The sequence below is a fragment of the Cyrtonyx montezumae genome, unplaced genomic scaffold, assembly GCF_038088225.1.
Source record: "Cyrtonyx montezumae isolate F1298 unplaced genomic scaffold, pur_monq_1.0 scaffold_8, whole genome shotgun sequence".
Lineage (NCBI taxonomy): Eukaryota > Metazoa > Chordata > Aves > Galliformes > Odontophoridae > Cyrtonyx > Cyrtonyx montezumae.
The window spans coordinates 116,796,449-116,800,034 of record NW_027072089.1 but is presented as its reverse complement, the minus strand read 5'-3'; positions in this window follow the sequence as shown (position 1 = coordinate 116,800,034).

The following is a 3,586-nucleotide window of genomic DNA, read 5'->3' as shown; positions in this document are numbered from 1 at the left end:
TCTCCTGATAGAACATTTTCCCCTGATTTCTATAAATAACAGCTTTACTTTTGCTTGGAATGGTATCAGATACATGTTTCTTGCGCTTTTATATTTCTTCCTACAGTTACATGTTTAGCAAGAAATAAAAATATATTTACATTTTAAAACTATTATTATGGAAAAATAACATTTCTGCAAAATTTTGAAAGTATCTGCCTCAAATTAACAAGTAGGAATTGGGTACAATATGAATAGAGTATCTTCAAATTGTTGCTTTGTACAAGTCAGATAAACTTGTCAAGTGTCCAGACCCATGTTTGTGATGCTTGATGCAAAGTGCTTGATTTACTGGCTATTGTGAGACTCTTCCAGTTTCACTTGGGAAGTTGAATACAAGAAGCTAAGAGCAATAACTGCTTTGCAGACAGCCAATCAAATGTTTCACATAACCAGAGAAAGACTCAGCTTAATTCAAGTGCCAACACCAGTGAGAGCTTTGTCATGCAGTCTTCTAGAGACTGAGAAGGTATTAACCCCAAGTAATCTGCCACTTGATGATCTTGTCCTAGACGGTGATAGAATGGCAAAACTGAAATGAAAGTCTTTGTGAATGAGTCTTAAGGTATGGTAAATCCTCAGCTACAGGAATGTCTCCAAGTTTTCATAATTTTACCAAACAGTAATGCAAGCCACAAACTCAAGTGTAGAAGGATGATAATAGCCCTTGAGAAGGGTGCAGCCAGAAATGATAACTTCATGGGAATCAAACTTAGAAATAAACAATAACTTTTTAAATGACTTTCTGATAAAAATACAGGGATGGCAAGAATAAGACACGCACTTCCATTTCTTATAGATCTGATGTTAATCCACACACCTTTAGATGTGCCATACAAAGTAAGTCTTGATAACTGAAATTGCTTAAGGTTATTTTTGTCTCTCTCTCTCTCTCTCTCTCCCTCTCTATCTCTCTCTCTCTCTATATATATATATATTTTTTTTTTTTTGTATGAGAACTCATCATTTGCAATGTTCCTCAAAAGTTTTCTGCTAAATTACTAAATCAAATGGGAAAAAAAAATCATTTCAGAGAGCCTCTACATACATACAACTCACAATTCAAATGAAATTGAAAATATTTTGGTTGTTGTTTATGATATGATCTCCCTTGTTGTTACATCTCCTTCTGACAACTAAGTCATAGCTGTTTTTTTTTAATTTTTTTTTATGCAACTCTGCTAACATGCATATCTAACCTAGTTTTACCTAGATTTACCATTAGCTGCTGCTTGTAAAGCTGCTCCTGTAAAATGTATATGCAGAAGAAAACTTGACCACATGAGCAAATCTCTAAGAGAATATACAACTCAATTAGTTCTATGTTTAAAATACTTGTATGTCGTTCTCTGAAAGATTTATTTTTTAATTATCTACCTGGCCATGACAGTGTCTTAAGAGATAGCAGTCTATGACTCTTATAAGCATGTGGCTTTGTCCTTTCTTACAAAACATGAATAAAGCTCTTTCTCTGCAACTATTACTGCAACTGTGGCACCTGATGAAAATCAAACACATTAAGCATCTGAGCAATCATTAAGACTTCTTCTGTGGACTAATCTTTATAAGGGCTTTTGCTAGGCTTGTAAAACTACTTAGGGATATGAAAGGACTGGTGAATCCTGAAATGTAGTTTTAAGTACATACCAAAATAGACTTACAATGGCAATTCAAAGAAACTATAAGAAATTTTCTTGCATTTCTTTTCTAAATTTTTGCAGTTTCCCGCTTCTTTTTCTTTTCTGCCAAACATCATACTTATTTTAAGATGCTGAGGCTGGATAGTTTGGAAGTTTCAGATAATGTACTTCTTGAGTTGGTAAAGACCCTGTCATTGGTGTGGAATAATTTTAGTTGTTAATTAAAATGAAGCAGCTCCTACTTTTAATTGCAAGCATTTTGGTCAGTGCCAGTTTAGTTTAATAAGTTTAGAACTAGCTTCATAATCCATAACAAGGAGATGAAATGGAAACATTTTTTGTTTTTGAATTGTCTGTATACTGAATACAGCACACTTTTTTTAGCCAAAATGTAAATAATGAGACTTTAAAAAGAATTCAAAATAATTTTAAACATTGAGATTTCCCTGACAAGATAACACTATTTTGGTTTTTAATGTTCTGAATGGAACATCTAGCAAGAGGCTTCTGCAGGAAGAAGTAAAAATGAAGTAGTGATTTTCAAATAAATTTCCTAAAACAGTCCCTAGTGCTTGCTTGAAGTTTGACAATCATATTTTACACTACTGTGAACACAAAAGATAGAAAACAAACAGGAAATAACAAAATAACTATCCAAAATGATTTTTTAATACATTTCATTATGCATCTAATTTATTTGGTGTATTAATGGTAGAAATAAGCACCAAAATGTCTCTTAGAAAGTCTTCTTGAGCATAAATTTATCTTCCCTGATGTTTCTGAATTGAATGATGCTTGGACAGGAAGCACAGATATTTATATAGAACTTTTCTGGAATCAAGACTTTGCAGCAGTAAGATATCCCTTCAGTTGCTCAAACAAATGTGATTTTGAGCAGAGCTGATCCATAAGTCCATCTCACTCACTGTTCAGCACAGGCCATGGAAATACATAAGTCTTCAGTAATTTGCATTCATCTTTCCAATCACCTATCATAGCCCTTCTCATGTCATATCCTTGCTCATCCTTAGAGCTCCAAATTGAAAAGGCCTAACCCTTCTTAGACCGTCTCTGTCAAGACACCCGCACCATGTTCTCAATCATTTTTTGTTAATCTTTTTACCTTTGTTAACTCCATTACATCCTTGATACAGAGATCAGTACTGTGCACAGTCATGTAGTGACAATATGACATTTTCTGTCCTTTCTCAAAGGACACGGTGGTTTCCAGAGTTTAGTTTTAGTTTTTATTATTATTATTATTATTTGTGTTTTGTTTATGTTTTTTTTGTTGGTGGTGGTGGTGGGTTTTTTTTTTTTTTTTGTCAACTGTAGAACTTTGAGTCTATGATTTTACAGAGCTACCCATGGTAACTCTGCTCTGGCTTCTCTTTCCTGAGCAGTAACTCATTCATGAATTTTTCATGTGCCTGAGATATAACATAGGGCTTACAGAGAGTAAAATATAGAACCGTTTCATAAGTAAAACCTCGTGACTGCAAGTTACATTTCAACAGTTTATTTAGAGTGGATTTACAGAGAAAGTGAAGTGGTACACTGTGAGTAATGCTTTCGATCTTCTATGAAAGGGAAGAACAGGAGCTCGTCTGAAAGTAATGCCTCCTATGTTATAACATTGGCCCATGACATCAGCGGAGGATTTTGGTGGTATGGCAGTAGAGACTGAACCTTCCCTCTGATATTTCATTACATTTTGTTGCTATATGTCAGATAGCAGTAGAGGGTTAGTCTGAAAAAATGGCATCTGGCATTGCAGTCCATATGAATCAAAGGTCTAGAATTGAATTCCTCTGCATGGAAAAAACTGCACCCACTGACATTTGTCCAAGCTTGCTGAACACTTACAGAGACCAAACAGTGGATGTGAGCACAGTTAATTGGTGTGT